This window comes from Salmo trutta, chromosome 10, assembly GCF_901001165.1.
Source record: "Salmo trutta chromosome 10, fSalTru1.1, whole genome shotgun sequence".
Lineage (NCBI taxonomy): Eukaryota > Metazoa > Chordata > Actinopteri > Salmoniformes > Salmonidae > Salmo > Salmo trutta.
The window spans coordinates 1170127-1192748 of NC_042966.1; the positions used below are offsets into that span (position 1 = coordinate 1170127).

Genomic DNA, 22622 nt, shown 5'->3' on the forward strand with positions numbered 1-22622 from the left:
GTCTAAGTCTAGATCTAGGGTTTTCGCCTTTTTTGGGTCGATCTCAAGGGAATGGTCATAAATACGGTCACAGCGCAGAGCATTTTTTAGGCCTTAAAGACGCATTCCACTCTCTCTCACACTCGCGCTCTCGCTCTCTCTCTCTCTCCTCTCCCTCACTCTCTCTCTATGTAGGACAGAGCGTGAGTATAGATATATTTTCAGTGTATTGGTCCCCAGAAACTAGAATTGGAGAGTATCCAAGGAACAGATTGTCCCACTTTTGAGTCCTACGAAAGTAGAGCGGCCAAGTTCTGTCCTCCATATCCCTCTCTTTCACTAGATCTCCATCCTTCAACCTCTTTCACTCTGATAGTCCCCTCTACTTAAGCATGAGACATTTAGGAATGTGCCGTAGGTCTATTACAACATCAGAGAGACTGACAGAATTAACACTTCTAATGAGAAAGGGGGCTTTGATAAGTTATATGGGAGGTACCTACGAGTGGATCATTGGCCATTGAAGTGGGGAGTGGTCAGAGTTATCAGAGCGCTTACCTATATAGCTACTCCCATGAGAGAAGATGGGGAGGAGGAGCTAAACTTCAGTAGATCATTTCTAAAGGGCGGTACTCAATACAGGAAGATCGCAAACACTCAGGGAAGTAAATTTTAACTCCTTGAGGACCATGTTGTATGCTAGCTATGTTTCTGACTTCTGGTTCCTAATAAACCAAGGAAGCACTTGATGCAAATATTATATTATTGATGAGATGTGAGACAGTCAACCGTCTAAAATGTATCAATTTTCAGGTTTTGCAGGTAAATACAATTAAATGTTGGTCAAAAATAAATTTCTGCCGCCTTAATTAATTTTCAAATTAGATAAGAACACATAATAATAGTATAATTCACCATGATTCGCTTACCGTCATTTCACAGGAAAATTAAATGATCGCCTCTCCAAAACAATTGTGTTTCATTAATCAAACAGAATGTTAGATGATAATCAAACTGTTACTCAAACAGACATCTTATCATTAATTAAGTGGTTGATTAAAATAATTATCCCGAGCCTACACTCCTCGGTAAACAATTCCCAACTCTTTGATCTACTCTGAAGCCTCCCCATCCTCCAACTCCACTTCACCAAGGGCCATCTTTTTCTGGAAACATCTAGCTATCCTCAAAAGGTTAGAGATAGGCTGACAAGGTTTCAAATACAGATAGCTCGGAATCACACTCACAGACAGACTCCTCTGTCCTGAGTGTAGCTAGAAAGCAGCTAAGGTGTCAGACCACTTAATCTGGCTGGCAGTGGTCTGGTGCAGATCAAAAGCGGCGCTCTCTCTTTCCCCACCAGACTGGGTATAAATGGGTCAGGTGGAATGTGTGTTGAGTGCCTCGCCTGCCCGGGCTAGGCTATACTTGGTGGGGAGGGTGGGTAGCCTACTGTGCAGGGCACATTTTAGCTGTAATGTCCCCAGTGATATTGTTGAAAGCTCTTTTTCTACCAAAATGTTTTTCTTGAGCTTTCCAGCTGATTACTTTGTTACATTTATAATTACAACTTTTAAATAAAATGCATAGCACACATTTTTTCTAGTAATATTGTGCAGACTGCAGACGCTGTATGTGATCTTATAACAAACCAATGCCGTCATCAAATGTTCCCTCAAGAAATTAGATGAACGAATCAATCTCTGGGGCTTTCCATTTGGAAAAATCCATTATTTTCCAATGAAAAACATTTGTTGGGTGGGGTGGTAGTATATACAGTATATACACATGGCTGGCACGCTTTGACAGAGTGCATTAAAATGCCATGAAAGAGCATTTGAACATCAAAGGGATCTCTGCTGCAGGATTCCTACTGTTTCACATCCACAGCGGAAACACAGAAACACAGAGGGGCAGTGGAAATATATATGTCTCTACACAACAGTTCATCCCAGTGTACCCATTATCACGTGTATATTCCAAGGGCACGTTTTACTCTTCAGACATCATCGCATATTCTTCACTAAAGATCCAAGACCTAAAGCCCTAGAAAAGCAGGCAACGGACAATAGCAGCATGAAAAAAAAACTTGGATTGAGAGAAAGGAAAGAAAATAACCCTTATTCGGTTCGTTTTGATTATGGATCATCATGGCCATATATTCTATGAATCTGAGTGACAGACTCACTTAATACACCACATGACAAAAAGCATGTGGACACCTGCTCGTTGAACATCTCATTCCAAAATCATGGGCATTAATATGGAGTTGGTCCCCTGTTTGCTGCTATAACAGCCTCCACTCTCCTGGGAAGGCTTTACACTGTTGGAACATTGTTGTGGGGACTTGTTTCCATTCAGCCTCAAGAGCATTAGTGAGGTCGGGCACTGATGTTGAGCGATTAGGCCTGACTCGCAGTCAGTGTTCCAATTCATCTCAAAGGTGTTCGATGAGTTTGAGGTCAGGGCTCTGTACAGGTCAGTCAAGTTCTTCCACACCGATCTCGACAAACCATTTCTGTATGGACCTCGCTTTGTGCATGGGGGAATTGTCATGCTGAAACAGGAAAGGGCCTTCCCCAAACTGTTGCCACAAAGTTGGAAGTACAGAATCATCTAGAATGTCACTGTATGTTGTAGCGTTAAGATTTCCCTTCACTGGAATTAAGGGGCATAGCCAGAACCATGAAAAACACCCCCAGACCATTATTCCTACTCCACCAAACTTTACAGCTGGCACTATGCATTTGGGCAGGTAGCATTCTCCTGGCATCCGCCAAACCCAGATTCGTCCATCGGACTGCCAGATGGTGAAGCGTGATTCATCACTCCAGAGAAGGCCTTTCCATTGCCCCAGAGTTCAATGGCGGCAAGCTTTACAGCCCTACAGCTGGCGCTGGGAATCGCATTGTGATCTTGTGTGCGGCTGCTCGGCCATGGAAACCCATGTCATGAAGCTCTTAACAAACAGTTATTGTGCTGGTGTTGCTTCCAGAGGCAGTTTGGAACTCGGGAGTGAGTGTTGCAACTGAGAACAGTTGATTTTTACACGCTACGTGCTTCAGCACTCGGCGTTCCCGTTCTGTGAGCTTGTGTGGCCTACTGCTTCGCGGCTGAGACGGTGTTGCTCCTAGACATTTCCATATCACCATAACAGCACTTAAAATTGACCGGGCTAGCTCTAGCAGGGCAGAAATTTGACGAAGTGACTTGTTGGAAAGGTGGCATTCTATGACAGTGCCAAGTTGAAAGTCACTGAGGTCTTCAATAATGCCATTCTAAAGTACTACCAATGTGTGTCTATGGAGATAGCATGGCTGTGTGCTTGATTTTATATACTTGTCAGCAACGGGTGTGGCTGAAATTGCAGAAACCACTAATTTGAAGGGGTGTCCACATACTTTTGTGTATATAGTGTACAGTTGAAGTCAGAAGTTTACATACACTTAGGTTGGAGTCATTAAAACTAGTTTTTCAACCACCACCAATTTCTTGTTAACAAACTATAGTTTTGGCAAGTCGGTTAGGACGTCTACTTTGTGCATGACACAAGTCATTTTTCCAACAATTGTTTACAGACAGATTATTTCACTTGTAATTCACTGTATCACAATTCCAGTGGGTTAGAAGTTTACATACACTAAGTTGACTGTGCCTTTAAACAGCTTGAAAAATTCCAGAAAATGATGTCCTGGCTTTAGAAGCTTCTGATGGGCTAATTGACATAATTTCAGTCAATTGGAGGTGTCCCTGTGGATGTATTTCAAGGTCTACCTTCAAACTCAGTGCCTCTTTGCTTGACATCATGGGAAAATCAAAAGAAATAAGCCAAGACCTCAGAAAAAAAATGTAGACCTCCACAAGTCTGGTTCATCCTTGGGAGCAATTTCCAAACGCCTGAAGGTACCACGTTCATCTGTACAAACAATAGTATGAAAGTATAAACACCATGGGACCACGCAGCCGTCATACCGCTCAGGAAGGAGACGCGTTCTGTCCCCTAGAGATGAACGTACTTTGGTGCGAAAAGTGCAAATCAATCCCAGAACAACAGCAAAGAACCTTGTGAAGATGCTGGAGGAAAACGGGTACAAAATTATCTATATCCACAGTAAAACGAGTCCTATATCGACATAACCTGAAAGGCCGCTCAGCAAGGAAGAAGCCACTGCTCCAAAATCGCCATAAAAAAGGTAGACTACGGTTTGCAACTGCACATGGGGACAAAGATTGTACTTTTTGGAGAAATGTCCTCTGGTCTGGTGAAACAAAAATAGAACTGTTTGGCCATAATGACAATCTTTATGTTTGGAGGAAAAAGGGGGAGGCTTGCAAGCCGAAGAACACCATCCCAACTGTGAAGCACTGAGGTGGCAGCATCATGTTGTGGGGGTGCTTTGCTGCAGGAGGGACTGGTACACTTCACAAAATAGATGGCATCATGAGGGAGGAAAATTATGTGGATATATTGAAGCAACATCTCAAGACATCAGCCAGGAAGTTAAAGCTTGGTCGCAAATGTCACGTTCTGATCAGTGAAAAGGGTCATTTGCCATAGTAGAATGGTCAGGGCGTGGCAGGGGGGTTGTTTTGTGTGTTTTGGGGTTTGTTTGTTTCCAGGGGAATGTGTTCTAGTTTTCATTTTCTATATTTCGTTTTCCAGGTTTGGCCGAGTATGGTTTCCAATCAGAGGCAGGTGTCTTTCGTTGTCTCTGATTGGAAGCCATACGTAGGCAGCCTGTTTTCCTTTGGGTTTTGTGGGTGGTTGTTTTTTCGTATAGTTAGTACCTTACAGAGCTGTCGTTTGTCGTTTGTTTATTTTGTTTAAGTGTTCTCTTTAAAAAAATAAAAGAAGATGAGCACTCAACACGCTGCGCCTTGGTCCAATCCTTTCGACGATTGTGACAGCAAATGGGTCTTCCAAATGGAGAATGACCCCAAGCATGCTTCCAAAATTGTGTCAAAATGGCTTAAGGACAACATAGTCAAGGTATTGGAGAGGCCATCACAAAGCCCTGACCTCAATCCTATAGAAAATGTGTGGGCAGAACTGAAAAAGCGTGTGCGAGCAAGGAGGCCTACAAACCTGACTCAGTTAGACCAGCTCTGTCAGGAGGAATGGGACAAAATTCACCCAACTTATTGTGGGAAGCATGTGGAAGGCTACCCGAAACGTTTGACCCAAGTTAAGCAATTTAAAGGCAATGCTACCAAATACTAATTGAGTGTATGTAAACTTCTGACCCACTGAGACTGTGATGAAAGAAATAAAAGCTGAAATAAATCATTATCTCTACTATTATTCTGACATTTCACATTCCTAAAATAAAGTGGTGATCCTAACTGACCTAAGACAGGGGATTTTTACTAGGATTAAATGTCAGAAATTTTGAAAAACTCAGTTTAAATGTATTTGGCTAAGGTGTATGTAAACTTCCGACTTCAACTGTATGTAGCCTCTGCCTGTTAGTACAAAGGGTTCTGTATGCATTTTTGAGGAACTGAGGCATACAAGATCCTAATAAATGTTGTCAGATATAGCTTAAAACAGGGGGACTATGATGATGCCAGAGAGAGGTATGAGTGTGAGACGTGATTATCGGCTCTTGTTAAGGTTTGTTCTGTAACTCACTAATGTAACACAATTACAGTGTTTCCCTTATATTAATTTAGGGGAAAGCAGGCCACTCCCCAAAAAATGATCACCTTTTTTATATGAAATGTTTTCAGTGTAATGTCGATTACGGCAGCCCCCCGCACCTCTCTGATTCAGAGGGGTTGGGTTAAACGCAGAAGAGACATTTCAGTTGAATGCATTCAGTACAACTGACTAGGTATCCCGCTTTCCTTTCCCTAAACTTAAACGATTTAAACCAGATATAAAGTCAGTATGAGGACAACAAGGTCCAGACCTTGGTAATTGTTTCTAATTTGATTAAAAAAAATATATAATACAAATATATACTTTGTACACATAAAGAAAATGAATTACGGGTCAACATGTAAATAGTGCTCCCTGCGTTGATCAAAGTTTAGAACGCTTAATATTCTTTATCTGACAGTTCTAATCAAGCCTGCCTCTTTGCGAACGAGTGGAATCATGAACAGTGGTTTGTTCGTTATGTTCGCCGGCATCCTCCGGATTTGCCTCCCAGATTTGCCTTTTTAGTATCACATTCATCACTCTCTCAAACGGCTAACTCCGCCCTCTTGTGGCACAGTGTCACGATTCCCACCGACGGTGGCGCCCCCTCCTGCTCGGGTGGCGCTCGGCGGTCGTCGTCACCGGCCTATTAGCTGCCACCGATTCCCTTTTGCTTTTCCCTTTTTTTGGTTTTGGACACCTGTGGTCAATTAGCCATTAGAGGGGCTACTTAGTTTAGCTGGCCCGCTCCTTGTTGTGCGGGATTGATTATTGTATGTCGACTTCTTGTTCGTGTCGGCTTTGCATTGTCGCTCATTGTGTTTATTCCCCTGTGCTTGGGAACTTTGTTTTTGCTTCAGTGTTATTAAAAACACCACTCCCTGTGTTCGTTGCTTCCTGCGCCTCATTCCTGCAACGCGACTACCAAAGCCCTTACAGAATCCCGCACCACTCTGAAAAGGCATGGAATCAGCGGGAGCAGCGGGCACTCCTCTGCCCTCGATGGAGGAACGCGTGCTCCACCCCACGACGGTCCTACACCGCATCGGATCTGCAATGGACCAGATGATGGAGAGGATGGGCTGATGGGAGAGAAGTGGTATCCTCTCACCACCTCCACCTCCCCCGATACAGCCATCTTCGCCTCCCACGACGTCTGGCTCTGGCGCGCTTCGTTTGGCGCTCCCGAGGGAGTACGATGGGGCGGTGGCTGGGTGCCAGGGGTTTTTGCTCCAGCTTGAGCTGTACCTGGCCACCGTCAGACCTGCTCCCATGGGAGAAGAGAGCGTGAGTGCCCTCGTTTCCTGCCTGACGGGCCGAGCTCTGGAGTGGGCTAATGCGGTCCGGAACGGCCCAGACTCGGCGAGGGACAACTACCCAGAGTTCACCCGCCGCTTTCGGGCCGTGTTCGACCACCCTCTGGAAGGAAGAGCGGCGGGTGAACGGCTGTTCCACCTCAGGCAGGAGATGAGGAGTGCTCAGGACTTTGCAGTGGAGTTCAGGACCTTGGCTGCTGGGGCGGGGTGGAACGACAGGGCCCTCATAGACCACTACCGCTGCAGTCTTCGGGCGGACGTCCGCAGGGAGCTGGCCTGTCGGGACACAGCTCTGTCCCTGGACGAGCTGATAGACATGTCCATACGGCTGGACAATTTGCTGGCTGCCCGCGGGCATTCGGAGAGGGTCCTGCCCGTTCCACCCCCGTGCACCCCCGCCCCTACCCCTATGGAGGTAGGGGGGGCCGTGCCAAGGGGCACCGGAGGAGGTGGCTCCTCCTGCACCAGCTGTGGTCGTAGAGGACACACGGCCGACCGGTGCTGGAGGAGCCAGTCTGGGAGTCGAGAGGGCAGGCAGAACACTTCTCGGTCACCTCAGGTAAGTCAGCACCAGATTCACCCAGAACCCCCTGTTGGTAACGTGTTTTTACCTGTTTTGTTTACAAATTTTTTTCCCTCTTCCCAGCATAGGGCGCTAGTCGATTCAGGCGCAGCTGGGAACTTCATGGACCGTGGACTTGCCATTAAGCTGGGCATTCCGCGGGTGCCGATAGATTCCCCCTTCCCCGTGCACTCCCTAGATAGTCGACCATTAGGGTCAGGGCTAGTCAGGGAGTCTACGGTGCCACTGGACATGGTAACGCAGGGGAATCATAAGGAACGCATTCGTTTTTTCCTTATTGATTCGCCTGCATTTCCGGTGGTGCTGGGGGTCCCCTGGCTGGCTGGTCACAATCCCCGTATTTCGTGGAAACAGGGGGTTCTCCAGGGGTGGTCAGAGGAGTGTTCAGGGAGGTGTCTAGGAGTTTCCATAGGTGCCACGTTGGTGGAGAGTCCAGACCAGGTGTCCACCGTGCGCATTCCCCCTGAATACGCCGATTTGCCGATCGCCTTTTGTAAAAAGAGGGCGACTAAATTACCACCTCATCGACAGGGGGATTGTGCGATAGATCTCCAGGTTAACGCTGCGCTTCCCAGGAGTCACGTGTACCCCTTGTCACAGGAGGAGACGGCGGCTATGGAGACATATGTCACGGAATCCCTGGGACAGGGGTACATTCGGCCCTCCATCTCACCCGCTTCCTCAAGTTTCTTTTTTGTGAAGAAAAAGGAGGGAGGTCTGCGTCCGTGCATTGATTACAGAGGTCTAAACGCTATCACGGTGGGGTTTAGTTACCCACTACCTCTCATCGCTACGGCGGTGGACTCATTTCACGGAGCACAGTTCTTCACAAAACTGGATCTCAGGAGAGCGTATAATCTGGTGCATATCAAGAAGGGAGACGAGTGGAAAACCGCCTTTAGTACCACATCAGGCCATTATGAGTACCTCGTCATGCCGTATGGGTTGAAAAATGCTCCAGCCGTCTTTCAATCCTTTGTTGACGAAATTCTCAGGGACCTACACGGGCAGGGCGTGATTGTCTATATCGATGACATTCTGATATATTCCGCCACCCGCTCCGCGCATGTGTCCCTGGTGCGCAAGGTGCTTGGTAGACTGCTGGAGCATGACCTATACGTTAAGGCTGAGAAGTGTGAGTTTTCCGAAAGAGCCGTCTCCTTTCTGGGTTATCGCATTTCCACCACAGGGGTGGTGATGGAGTGTGACCACGTTAAGGCCGTGCGTAATTGGCCGACTCCAACCACGGTCAAGGAAGTGCAGTGGTTCTTAGGCTTTGCCAATTACTACCGGAGGTTTATCCGGGGTTTTGGCCAGGTAGCGGCTCCCATTACCTCACTGCTGAAGGGGGGGCCGGTGCGTTTGCGATGGTCGACGGAGGCGGACGGAGCCTTCAAGAAGTTGAAGACGCTGTTCACCGACGCACCCGTGTTGGCGCACCCGGACCCGTCTTTAGCATTCATAGTGGAGGTGGACGCATCCGAGGCTGGGGTGGGTGCCGTGCTATCACAGCGCTCGGGTACACCATCGAAACTCCGCCCCTGCGCTTTCTTTTCGAAGAAGCTCAGTTCGGCGGAGCGTAACTACGATGTGGGGGACAGGGAGTTGCTAGCGGTGGTCAAAGCCCTGAGGGTGTGGCGGCACTGGCTTGAGGGGGCTAAGCACCCCTTTCTCATCTGGACCGACCACTGAAACCTGGAGTACATCCGGGCAGCGAGGAGACTGAATCTACGTCAGGCAAGGTGGGCCATGTTCTTCGCCCGGTTTAGGTTTACCATCTCCTATAGACCGGGTTCCCTGAATACTAAAGCTGACGCGCTGTCCCGTCTCTATGACACGGAGGACCGGCCCATCGATCCAACTCCCATCATTCCAGCGTCTAGGCTGGTGGCACCGGTGGTATGGGAGGTGGACGCGGACATCGAGCGGGCATTGGTGTTGGAACCTGCGCCTGCGCAGGTGCCCGTGGGGTGCATTTATGTGCCGCTCGGTGTTCGTGATCGTTTGATTCGGTGGGCGCACACGCTACCTACTGCGGGTCATCCTGGTGTGGCGAGGACAGTGCGGAGTCTAAGGGGGAAGTACTGGTGGCCCACCTTGGCTAAGGACGTGAGGTCCTATGTCTCTTCCTGTTCGGTGTGTGCCCAGAGTAAGGCTCCTAGGCATCTACCGAGAGGGAAGTTACAGCCCCTCCCCGTTCCACAACGACCATGGTCGCACCTGTCCATCGACTTCTTGACAGATCTTCCCCCCTCTCAGGGGAACACTGCGATTCTGGTGGTTGTGGATCGGTTCTCTAAGTCCTGCCATCTCCTCCCATTGCCCGGTCTCCCTACGGCCCTGCAGACTGCAGAGGCCCTATTTACCCACGTCTTCCTGCACTACGGGGTGCCGGAGGACATTGTCTCTGATCGAGGTACCCAGTTCACATCCAGGGTCTGGAGAGCGTTTATGGAGCGGCTGGGGGTCTCGGTCAGCTTGACCTCCGGTTATCACCCCGAGAGCAATGGGCAGGTGGAGAGGGTGAACCAGGAAGTGGGCAGGTTCCTGAGGTCGTATTGCCAGGACCGGCCAGGGGAGTGGGCGAGGTATATTCCCTGGGCTGAATTAGCCCAGAACTCACTTCGCCACTCCTCTACTAACATGTCACCCTTTCAGTGTGTGTTAGGTTACCAGCCGGTCCTGGCACCATGGCACCGGAGCCAGACCGAGGCTCCTGCGGTGGAGGACTGGGTCCAGCACTCCAAGGAGACCTGGAGAGCCGCCTCATTCCTGCAACGCGACTACCAAAGCCTTTACACACAGCCCCAGGGCCTGATCATGGCTGTTACTACATACAGTGAGGGAAAAAATTATTTGATCCCCTGCTGATTTTGTACGTTTGCCCACTGACAAAGAAATGATCAGTCTATAATTTTAATGGTAGGTTTATTTGAACAGTGAGAGACCGAATAACAACTAAAAAATTCAGAAAAACGCATGTCAAAAATGTTATAAAATGATTTGCATTTTAATGAGGGAAAAAAGTATTTGACCCCTCTGCAAAACATGACTTAGTACTTGGTGGCAAAACCCTTGTTGGCAATCACAGAGGTCAGACGTTTCTTGTAGTTGGCCACCAGGTTTGCACACATCTCAGGAGGGATTTTGTCCCACACCTCTTTGCAGATCTTCTCCAAGTCATTAAGGTTTCGAGGCTGACGTTTGGCAACTCGAACCTTCAGCTTCCTCCACAAATTTTCTATGGGATTAAGGTCTGGAGACTGGCTAGGCCACTCCAGGACCTTAATGTGCTTCTTCTTGAGCCACTCCTTTGTTGCCTTGGCCATGTGTTTTGGGTCATTGTCATGCTGGAATACCCATCCACAACCCATTTTCAATGCCATGGCTGAGGGAAGGAGGTTCTCACCCAAGATTTGACGGTACATGGCCCCGTCCATCGTCCCTTTGATGCGGTGAAGTTGTCCTGTCCCCTTAGCAGAAAAATACCCCCAAAGCATAATGTTTCCACCTCCATGTTTGACGGTGGGGATGGTGTTCTTGGGGTCATAGGCAGCATTCCTCCTCCTCCAAACACGACGAGTTGAGTTGATGCCAAAGAGCTCCATTTTGGTTTCATCTGACCACAACACTTTCACCAGTTGTCCTCTGAATCATTCAGATTTTCATTGGAAAACTTCAGACGGGCATGTATATGTGCTTTCTTGAGCAGGGGGACCTTGCGGGCGCTGCAGGATTTCAGTCCTTCACGGCGTAGTGTGTTACCAATTGTTTTCTTGGTGACTATGGTCCCAGCTGCCTTGAGATTATTGACAAGATCCTCCCGTGTAGTTCTGGGCTGATTCCTCACCGTTCTCATGATCATTGCAACTCCACGAGGTGAGATCTTGCATGGAGCCCCAGGCCGAGGGAGATTGACAGTTCTTTTGTGTTTCTTCCATTTGCGAATAATCGCACCAACTGTTGTCACCTTCTCACCAAGCTGCTTGGCGATGGTCTTGTAGCCCATTCCAGTCTTGTGTAGGTCTACAGTCTTGTCCCTGACATCCTTGGAGAGCTCTTTGGTCATGGCCATGGTGGAGAGTTTGGAATCTGATTGATTGATTGCTTCTGTGGACAGGTGTCTTTTATACAGGTACCAAGCTGAGATTAGGATCACTCCCTTTAAGAGTGTGCTCCTAATCTCAGCTCGATACCTGTATAAAAGACACCTGGGAGCCAGAAATCTTTCTGATTGAGAGGGGGTCAAATACTTATTTCCCTCATTAAAATGCAAATCAATTTATAACATTTTTGACATGCGTTTTTCTGGATTTTTGTTGTTGTTATTCTGTCTCTCACTGTTCAAATAAACCTACCATTAAAATTATAGACTGATCATTTCTTTGTCAGTGGGCAAACGTAAAAAATCAGCAGGGGATCAAATACTTTTTTCCCTCACTGTATGAGGACACAGAGGTCTGGAGGTTTTGTAATTGAAAAAAATGTTGAACATTAGGAACACCTGGTCTTTCCATGAAGTAGACTGACCAGGCAAATCCAGGTGAATGCTATGATCCCTTATTGATGTCACTTCAATCAGTGTAGATGAAGGGGAGGAGACAGGTTAAAGAAGGTTTTATAAGCCTTGAGACAATTGAGACATGGATTGTGTATATGTGCCATTCAGAGGTTGAATGGGCAGGACAAAAGATTGAAGTGCCTTGGAACGGGGTATGGTAGTAGGTGCCAGGCACACCGGTTCGAGTGTGTCAAGAACTGCAATACTGCTGAGTTTTTTCCATGCTCCACAGTTTCCGGTTTGTATCAAGAATGGTCCACCACCCAAAGGATTGCAGTAACATTGAAGGGCTCTGGATAGTATTACTTAGCCAGTTATAAGGATGAAGTTAGAAGCAAATGTTAAACGGAGCCTACCTCAGCAGGAGAAAAAAAATATGCTACTAAGTTCCGATAATAACTTTGTTTTACAGAGAGTAGCCTACTGAGAGTCTGAGACAGACAGTAACGTGGCGCTCAGCGGTGAAGCTGAGGCAGGTTGCATTGCATGCAGAAGGAAGCAGAGCAGGGCAAGCAGAGGGAGAGGTTAGTACAGCGGTTCCCAAACTTGGGGTCGGGTCCCCTTAGAAAATCTGTACAAATCTTAACAAACAAGTTAGGAACTTAAAAAATCGAAATGCAAACAATACAGTTCTAAAAATGTAATACGTTTTTGTTTCGTCGCTGATGCTTCATATCCGTGTGAATCATTTCTCATATTTCCTCCCTTTCAGGGGCATAATATTACAATTGTATAGCTAATAGGCTATGTGTTCGTAGAACGACTGAGGTGAATGAACCTACAGGAGCCAAGGTGATAATGGCTGGGGTCATCGTTGCTGTTCTCCAAATAGCATTTTAAAGTTTGTTAATTGTATAGAAATGTAAATGAGTTGAACTCTCAAAGCTCCTTCTGGAACTCACTAAGACTCAAACCCTGGTTACCGTCCTGCTCAGATAGAAGAAAAACACGGCATAAACCATGGCAAAATGTGTAGGAAATTAGCATTAAAACTGCAAATATTCTCTCAGGCCAATGGCAAAATGTGAAGAATTGTGTCGAATTGCAGGAAATTAGCTTAAAAATATATATTTCAAAAACATCTGCGACCAAGAGGAGGGCCTTTAAAAATGTTGGTTGGAGACTGCGCCAATTGCCAAGCCCACCACCTCACGCTAACTTTGCCACCACTGTTGTGTCACGCCCTGACCAGGTGAACTCGGGGATATTGGGTCAGGGTGTGTCATGTTAGGTATTTTTCCTTGGTTTGTGTTTTGTTTACATTTTAGCCTTGTGTAGGCTCTAGGTGGGAAATTCTAGGTTGGGTTCTGTCGATTCCCAATCAGAGACAGCTGTCGCTAATTGTCTCTGATTGGGATCACATTTAAGTGCTGTTTTCCCCATGCTGTTTGTGGGGTGTTGTCTCGTTATTTGAGCACGTAACGTATGGGCAGGTTTTTTCTTGATTTTGTGTACATGTTTAATTCTAGTGTGTTGAATAAACTTGTATTCGCTCCCAGCTGCGTTTTGGTCCGCTTCCTCATCACCCGACGCCAATCGTTACAGAACACCCCACCACCAAAGGACCAAGCAGCAGAGGAAGGAGCAGAGGGAATTTGGATTGGATACATGGAGGAAATGGAGCAAAGACCGGGAATGCTACCGAGGAACACGACTGGCGATTAAACCCGAGAGGCAACCCCAAGAAAATTTTGGGGGGGGGCATATGGGTAGTTTGGCGGGGCAAGTTTGGAGCCCCAGGCCAAATCCCCGGACTGTTTCTCGGAGGCCAGTTAATGGACAGGTCTTATGCTTCGGGGTAATGGGTGTTATGGCAAGGCCAAGTGTTTTTAGGCCAGTACGCGCTATACCAGCGCCCTGCAGTTACCAGGGGGTAGTAGGCATTCAGCCAGAAAGGGCGATGCCAGGTTTAAGCTCGAGACCGCCAGTAAGCCTCCATGGTCCTATATATCCTGTTCCCGCTCCACGCACTAGCCTAGAGGTGCGTGTTCCCAAGCTGGCATATCCGGTACCAGCACCACGCACCAGGATTATAGTGCGTCAGCCCGCCAGTCAACAGTCGTCGGAGCTGCCCGCCAGTCAACAGTCGTCGGAGCTGCCCGCCAGTCAACAGTCGTCGGAGCTGCCCGCCAGTCAACAGTCGCCGGAGTGGTCAGACTGCGCTGAACTGCCGGAGTGGCCAGACTGCGCTGAACTGCCGGAGTGGCCAGACTGCGCTGAACTGCCGGAGTGGTCAGACTGCGCTGAACTGCCGGAGTGGCCAGACTGCGCTGTACTGCCGGAGTGGCCAGACTGCCCTGTACTGCCGGAGTGGCCAGACTGCCCTGTACTGCCGGAGTGGCCAGACTGCCCTGTACTGCCGGAGTGGTCAGACTGCCCTGTTCTGCCAGAGGTGACCGCCTGCCCTGATCTACCAGGGTGCCCGGCCTGTCAGGATCTGCCAGAGTGGTCCTCCTGCCTTCCGGTCCAGCCCGAGTGGCCCTCCTGCCTTCCGGCCCAGCCCGAGTGGCCCTCCTGCCTTCCGGCCCAGCCCGAGTGGCCCTCCTGCCTTCCGGCCCAGCCCGAGTGGCCCTCCTGCCTTCCGGCCCAGCCCGTTCCTGCTCCCCGCACCAAGTCAGTGGTGCGTGTCCCCAGTCCGGCCCGGCCCGTTCCTGCTCCCCGCACCAAGTCAGTGGTGCGTGTCCCCAGTCCTGTCCGGCCCATACCTGTTCCCCGCACCAAGCCCACGGTGCGTGTCCACAGTCCTGTCCGGCCCGTCCCTGTTCCCCGCACCAAGCCCACGGTGCGTGTCCACAGTCCTGTCCGGCCCGTCCCTGTTCCCCGCACCAAGCCCACGGTGCGTGTCCACAGTCCGGCACGGCCCGTGTCCGGTCCACCGGTGCCCAATCCTGTTCCGGTCGACGGCTCCGCTCCGGAGCCTGAGCATGCCGCTCCACAGTGGTCCAGTCCGGGCCAGAGGGGTAGGGTTAAGGTGAAGGCGGGGGAAAGAACACGCCCGGGGCCAGAGCCTCCACCGAGGGTGAGGCGCCCACCCGGGTCCCCCCCTAATAGACTTAAGTTTGGTGCGCCGGGAGTACGCACCGTTGGGGGGGGGGGGTTCTGTCACGCCCTGACCAGGTGAACTCGGGGATATTGGGTCAGGGTGTGTCATGTTAGGTATTTTTCCTTGGTTTGTGTTTTGTTTACGTTTTAGCCTTGTGTAGGCTCTAGGTGGGAAATTCTAGGTTGGGTTCTGTCGATTCCCAATCAGAGACAGCTGTCGCTAATTGTCTCTGATTGGGATCACATTTAAGTGCTGTTTTCCCCACGCTGTTTGTGGGGTGTTGTCTCGTTATTTGAGCACGTAACGTATGGGCAGGTTTTTTCTTGATTTTGTGTACATGTTTAATTCTAGTGTGTTGAATAAACATGTATTCGCTCCCAGCTGCGTTTTGGTCCGCTTCCTCATCACCCGACGCCAATCGTTACATGTTGAAAAGAATTATAGGGAAAACACTGGATTAGTTTTGGAGACGGACACTTCTGTATTTATTGACTATGAGGCACTTGTTCGATACATGGAGTATAGGCCACCAATGATTGCTTTTCATCTGGCTCTGTGTTTGACTAGTTTTTAAAGGCTGTTATTACAGTGGAATCATTAGCTAGGAATCGTGGTGTTTTAGCCGAAGGGGAACAAAATTACTAGAGTATAATACTCTGGTATCATTAAACCTACATTATGGCTTTGTTATTGGAATATAACAGCATTTTCAACTTATATTGTATGAGTCGGTTTTTGAAGAAAATACATTTTTCAGAGTGCTCTATTATGATGGTTATGTAGCAGTTTACCAGCTCCAGCTTTACTGGCTTGTCCTCTAGTCTACATCTTTACTCTAGGGGCTGTCCTATGTAATATGAAAGCATTGCTGAGTCAGGTGGAACAGCTATTTTGTTGTGTTCCACCTTCTTAATGAGTGTCGTTCTGGGAGGCTGTTATGCTCGCTACAGTAAGCAACAATCGAAAGCTCATTAAACATTTTTATCTAAGGATAGCTTTTCTTTTTTTATATAAAAAAGTATTTCTCAAGGCTTTTAATTGATGGCACTTAACCAGCAGAGCATATAGGACGTTTAACTTGAGTCATCATAAGTGTTTCACTCTAATAATGTGTTTCTCTAGTTATGTACACAACTACTGTGTGTGTGTGTGTGTCCCATCTGCTGCAGCCCAGTTATGATTTCCACATGGGAGCGAATTAACCTATATTGTATTGTAAATGCTGCATCTTACTGTGCAGCAGCTTGCAATTCGCCCTCTTTATATCTTGCAGGAGAATCGCTGCCACAAAACCATTCTCAACATGTCTCCCTCTTGTCTTCCAAACTCTCCATACTAAACCCTGGAGAGATACTGCAGCAAACACCAGAGTTAAATGTGCTACACAGTGACCTCTCCAGTTCTCTCCTTTATTCAGAGATGATAGTAGGGATACAAAGGGACATCTCCCAGTTCTGTTGAGTAGAAAAGCACCCAATGAACCTCCAAGCATTGTGGCTTACATGAATGCTTTCTTTCATTGTCATGCTTTACATTAATCCTATTTTCTTTGAACACGCACACATTATTTATGTTCATTTCATCTCATTACGGGTTTGATCATGTCATGTCACTGTCTTTGTTGCATTCAAATTCATGTTGATAAATTGTTCTGTGTTTGTAAGGAAGTCATTCATCTTGGTGTAATCATTCTCCTCCAAACTGCATTTTTTGTTCTGTAAATTAATTCCCTGGGGTCCAGTTTTTCCATAGAAAAAGATGCTATTCGCGTCAATAGCAAGACTGCTAGTTGTGCATTATACCATGCACCGGTATAATGTTCACTGTAAGTCTAGAGGGAGGCAGGCATAGCTAATTACTTTCTGTATCTATAAGATCAAAGTCTTCTGCTCAGCTCATGAGCATGTCTTACACCATTGATGCATAGCACATCTTCTATCATATAATAACCTGTGCCACTCGCATATGACTTGACTTCATTCAGTGGTGCTGTCTGGAGACAGCTTATAGCATAGTAAGAACTCGAGTTAGAAATAAAACTCAACTTTGTTGACAAGCATCAGAACAGGAAGTGTGTGAAATTGGGTGTTGAGCTCTGCGATGATTCTCCTCACCTTTCTATTTCCTCACTCTGAACTCTTTGCCTGGCGACCCACATGAATGTAATTCTGCTGCTCTATTGATTGCTCCATACATTCAGTCGGAAACTGCCATCCTAGAAGTCATTTGTGCTGACGTCAAAATCATTTGACTGCGATGGGATTGTCTCTAGCCAATTGGATTAAGCAAAGCCAATGATGGCTCTGGCGCCGGCTCTGGCCCAACACGTCGGTATCTGGGACCAATCCGAACGGTAAGAATATGTTCCCATTCTACAAGACGTCAGGGAAGAAAGCAAACCCAGACATTGAGAAGAAACGCTAGTGGGCGTGGCATTTGGCCGGAGCGATGTGGATAGGTGGTCAGGCTACTGAACTCGCCCAGCAAGATGCAACACATTTTATAACTTTGTTACATAATAGTTCATACACCCGTGAAATCAACAGGGGCAGCTTTGCAGATTGCCTTCCCGAAATGTGTATGCACTCACTCTCCCCCCACCCTCTCTCTATTGCTCTGTAAGAAGTAGGTAGCGCATGCAACATGGTCTGACTATGGTACTGCATGCGATTAAAACAAAAATACATAGGCCTAATATTGTTGTAATCACGCTTGAATGTGTCCTCAGGTGATAAAAGCCCCTTTCAGAATAAACTTCTGACAATCATTGCTCATTCGTCTGACTCTACCTTGTGGTGATTCGTTCTCCGTTTGTTCATGCTCGACGTTCATACGTATCGAGCAATTATTCACACAAACGCAACTCAATTCAAGTTGTAGGCACCTTAAGCTTCTTCTATTGAATACTTCAGGGGTTGAACTAGATTACCTAACAACTATACAAGCTTTTGGCTACATACTGTACAATAATTTCATGGAAATCACATGGAAACAGTGTATAGAAGGCACCATTTATCTATGACAAATCTGTTCTATCATCTATTTCTTGAGTAATACTAATCTACTCTTAAGTGATACGCCCAATTACACGAGTGTTGGCTTTGAAGAAGCCTCTGTGATCATGTAATCCCTGTACTGTCCCACTTTGCACCTATCCCACTCCCTATCTCCATAAAACATGTGAATTAGACCTCTTCACCATCACTCTGTAATACACACCCCTCTGCTCTCTACAACACGGATACCAGCGCTGTTCTCTCTCACTTTCTTCTCTGAAGAACACTGCGACTTTCCAGCTCACACCCCTCTCTGTTTGAAACATGCATCACTGAGACTACTGAGACTGATTTGATTTGATCGCCGAGACTACACCACTCGTGTATATCCAAGCTTGCTTCTAAATGTTATCTTATGTTTGTCTTTTTGCACAGTGGGTCTCTGTCACCAAACGATCGCACCTTTCCTATTGATTACTGTGCCTTTGACTTTCAGACACCTTTTCTGTCACTTATCTTGGTCGGTCCCCAATCACCAAAACCTGCTCTACATTCAGTTACTCTTCTGAGTTAACTACTAACGTTACTCTATTAAACCTTCTTTAAAACAATACATCAGTATATAACAAACAAGAAAACTAAAGCATAAATACCTTTTACAGTATTATTTGGACTGCGATCCGTTACTTTGTATCCGCAGTGACCTCCTTCATACAACCACAAAGAGAGCAAGGAGGACCAGATTGGAGATGAGTAAAGATCCAGAAGGGAAAATAAGGAAAGAGAAAAAAAAGAAAACATGTTTTTTTCTCCTTTCAAAATTACATTTTCAGCTCTTCCCACTCTACAAATGGGTATCAATGGGACCCAGAGCAACTGCACTGAGCAGCAGCCTCTACTTCGAGGGGGGTCTGACAACCTCTCTCTCTCTCTCAAACACACACCCTTTCACCTACCCTACCCCCTCAATAGCTCTATCTATCTCTCCCTCGCACACACACACACACTCTCCCTCGCCACCGTGGCTCATTCAAACAGCCCTGCTCGCTCTCTCTACAGCTGGTAGGTTGATCTCACTCCATCACTCTCCTCCCTTTCTCTTTATGTTCCACTTACTTACTCTAGCTACTCCTGTTACTCTCTTTTCTGTCTTTCTATCCCACTCCCTCTCACTCACATACGCTCTAATATTCCCTCGTCCCCCAATATTCAACCTCCCTCTTAACACGCTCTCCTTCTCCTTGTCGCTTGCCATTCTCCCTCCCTGCCTCCACCCCTCTCTCACACACATTCTTCTCTCATGATATTATTATTATGCCACCCTTCTCCCCTCCTGTGGTCTATCTACCACTGACACTGTCTAACACTGACAGCAGCCAGATTCAGGTCATCTCTCTCCTGGTCTTTTTGATGTTCAGTGGGGATCAAAATCACAGCCTCCAAGACTCTCTCTAATGACCAAATTCAAAGGTTATTCTCTCTCACCCTCTCTCATCACATTGGCGAGGAATCGGAAGCTTCAAGTGATCGCTGCAGTGCAAGGTGTTGGGAGAGGTACACTGTCGTAACTAACGTTCACGTCTCAATGGGACAGGGTTTACGGAGCTATGTAAGGATGTGTCACATACTGCTGATCTCCACTTCCTATTTGTGTTGACCCAGAGTGTAAGACAGGCTGGCAGCTGGAAGAAAGGTAGCAGGTACCAATTTACTGATGTATCCTACCCGAAACATGACATGTAAATCATCTGCACGATTGGCCTTCAAGCCACAAGCGACACCAGATAAACAATTTATAATTGATTACCCTCAATATGATTGATTGTGGTAGTACGGTGAATAGCTCAGATACACATGAAAACATTAAATGACCCCGGAGAATCGACAGAACATCACTCAGAGATGCACAAATACAATATAAGAGGGGTCTTCAATCTTTTCTTGCCCAGGGACCCCCTCCTACAAAAACCAGCGATCTAGGGACTAGCTCAGATAAACATGAAATGACCCTGGGAATCGATAGAACATCGCACAGTGATATGATATAACATTCAAAATGGGTGAATCTTTCCTTTCATGTTAATCGAAACACATCCATCGCAGATCCAGCCTACTCGTTAGTGTGCTGTTCATGGTCTGTTGTCCAGCTTCCTTTGGACAGGCCCTCTTTCTCAAGATCAAAGAAAAAAAAAAGTCCTGCTGGAGTTCTGTTTAAACAAAAAATACATTGACCTCTTATTAAGACTCTAAACATGGCATTTGTGGTTCTTACAGACACAACCCGGCTTCCAAAGTAATTCAATATTCAGTACTAACTCCACCATCATACGTTAGCAAAAAAATTGACAAGTCTTGTCTTATCATCAGGTGGATGATTGTGGCATGGAGAAGTAATCAACATTTTGAAATAAATCGATTTGGTAGATAGTTTTTCATTACTTTGACCTCCCCACATTATAATTGGAAGAGGAAGTGTACCATAGCCTATTAGCTAGAAAGGTCATTCCAAACACATGTTCGCTAAGAGCAGCTGTTTAGCTGGTTAAACAAAGGTTTGTCATATGTTGGCAAAAATAAATATAGTCAAGAAAGCTTACCAGCAGCCAGTGGCACTTGCCGCACTGGTAGCCTACTTACAGGCAGTGGTGTGTATTCATTGACGCCAAGGGAAGCCAGGCTTCCCCCAAAAATGTAAAAAGTAAATAAATAACAATAATTAATGTATCTTTCATCTCTGTGTTTCATAATTGTCCTTCAATTCTCAAGAGGCTGAATGTATCTCACAGGAGAAAGGATCCGAGCGAGAGAAACAGCTCCTCTCTCTCTCTCTACGTGCAGGCCATCTATCTGATACTGTCTGGTCCAAACGAGTATGACATTTTGCCGCCGGTAGCATTGAAGGCAAGGAAAGCCAGCAGGCATCTGGCCTCCCTTGACAAAAAAGTATTAAAAAATGTGCCAATCAACATTGAGCTAAATTGAGCGATCTCAACTCTGAAGGGCCCTGCCTGGCACTCCAAAAAAAAGTGGCAAGGGAAGCCAGCATGGATTTGGCGTCACTCCTATCGAATCTCATGAGAGCGTACGTCATTGACAGGAAAACTTGAATTGTTGCATCTCGTTGTGTTGTTGTCCTCCGGTGGCTAGCTAGCCAGCTAGCTATAATTGGACCTTTCCTAAATTATCCATGGACGGAGATAGTGATTTGGACTTGTGGTTTTACTTAATTCTCTGTACTGGCCAACGATTATAACCCCGATTCTAATCCAACCATTCATTTATACATTGTTGTGCCTGTCACCTGAGAGGATGGAAGCTCAATATGTACAGTCAAAAGTTTGGACACACCTACTCATTCAAGGGTTTTTCTTCATTTTTTCTATTTTCTACATTGTAGAATAATAGTGAAGACATCAAAACTATGAAAACACACATATGGAATCATTTAGTAACCAAAAGTGTTAAACAAATCAAAATATATTTAATATTTGAGATTCTTCAAAGTAGCCACCCTTTGCCTTGATGACAGCTTTGCACACTCTTGGCATTCTCTCAACCAGCTTCATGAGGTAGTCACCTGGAATGCATTTCAATTAACAGGTGAGTCAAGATGTTTTTCTACTTGCACAAATGCGCACACACGAACACAGAAATCAGAACCATGGACAGCCACATCATATTTCGCTTTTTTACCCACATACCGCGATGGCACACTTCTTCTCTTTAATACACTACACTCCAGTCCTACATTGGTGCACTCTCTGGTTTTGCTGTTCTATGTCCTGATACTGAAAGACAAGCTTTCCTCTTGCCTTCTGAGTTAACCATTCACATCCCAATGGGAAGGAGAAAAAGTGGGTCATGGGCAGATGGAGGAGAGAGTAGGGATTGTGTGTGTGTGTGTGTGTAAAGGGAGAGGAGAAAATCATTTAATGAATGGGATGAAAGGAAGAGTGAGCTTATATACTGTTGTATATACAGTGCATTTGGAAAGTATTCAGACCCCTTGACTTTTTTCACATTTTGTTACGGTACAGCCTTATTCTAAGGGATTAAATATATATTTAAAAAATCCTCAGCAATCTACAGACAATATCCAGTAATGACAAAGCGTTAACAGGTTTTTTGAATTATTTGCAAATGTAATAAAAATAAAAAACAGAAATACCTTATTTACTTAAATATTCAGTCTCTTTGCTATGAGACTTGAAAATGAGCTCTGGTGCATACTTTTTCCATTGATCATCCTTGAGATGTTTCTCCAACTTGATTGGAGTCCACCTGTGATAAATTCAATTGATTGGACATGATTTGGAAAGGCACACACCTGTCTATATAAGGTACCACAGTTGACAGTGCATGTCAGAGCAAAAACCAAGCCATGAGATCGAAGGAATTGTCCATAGAGGTCAGAGACAAAATTGTGTCAAGGCACAGATCTGGAGAAGGGTACCAAAACATTTTTGCAGCATTGAAGGTCCCCAAGAACACAGTGGCCTC

The 22622-nt window shown here is 46.5% G+C and overlaps 1 protein-coding gene across 1 annotated transcript in view; it reads right to left on the bottom strand.

Moving 5' to 3' along the window:
* Nucleotides 1–19203, bottom strand: part of LOC115200932 (SH3 and multiple ankyrin repeat domains protein 1) — a 73286-nt gene extending 54083 nt beyond the window's left edge. Inside the window, exon 1 of the mRNA XM_029764055.1 lies at nucleotides 18776–19203. The gene's annotated coding sequence lies outside the window, so the exon portion shown is untranslated. The remainder of the gene's footprint in view (nucleotides 1–18775) is intronic.
* Between the last annotated feature and the right edge of the window lie 3419 nt (nucleotides 19204–22622).